This window comes from Ipomoea triloba, chromosome 16 (assembly GCF_003576645.1).
Source record: "Ipomoea triloba cultivar NCNSP0323 chromosome 16, ASM357664v1".
NCBI lineage: Eukaryota > Viridiplantae > Streptophyta > Magnoliopsida > Solanales > Convolvulaceae > Ipomoea > Ipomoea triloba.
Window position 1 is genome coordinate 7,948,527 of NC_044931.1, and position 325 is coordinate 7,948,851.

General features: G+C 52.3%; 1 pseudogene; it reads left to right on the plus strand.

Annotated features, from left to right (window-relative positions):
• Nucleotides 1-228: 228 nt before the first annotated feature.
• Nucleotides 229-325, plus strand: LOC116009054 (annotated as a pseudogene).

The window sequence follows — 325 nt, forward strand, 5'->3', positions numbered from 1 at the left end:
CGGATCCCATCAGAACTCCGAATTGAAGCGTGCTTGGGCGAGAGTAGTACTAGGATGGGTGACCCCCTGGGAAGTCCTCGTGTTGCATCCCCCACCCTCTTTTTAATCTTTCTTTTAAACCGCTGGACCGCTCGCTAAGGGTACTATCCTTTTAAACCGCTAAACCGCAAAGCGAGAGAAGTTGCGCGGAGAGAGAGGGTCAAGTACATTTTGCGCGCAGTACATGATGGATGCGTTCATACCAGCACTAATGCACCGGATCCCATCAGAACTCCGAAGTGAAGCGTGCTTGGGCGAGAGTAGTACTAGGATGGGTGACCCCTTG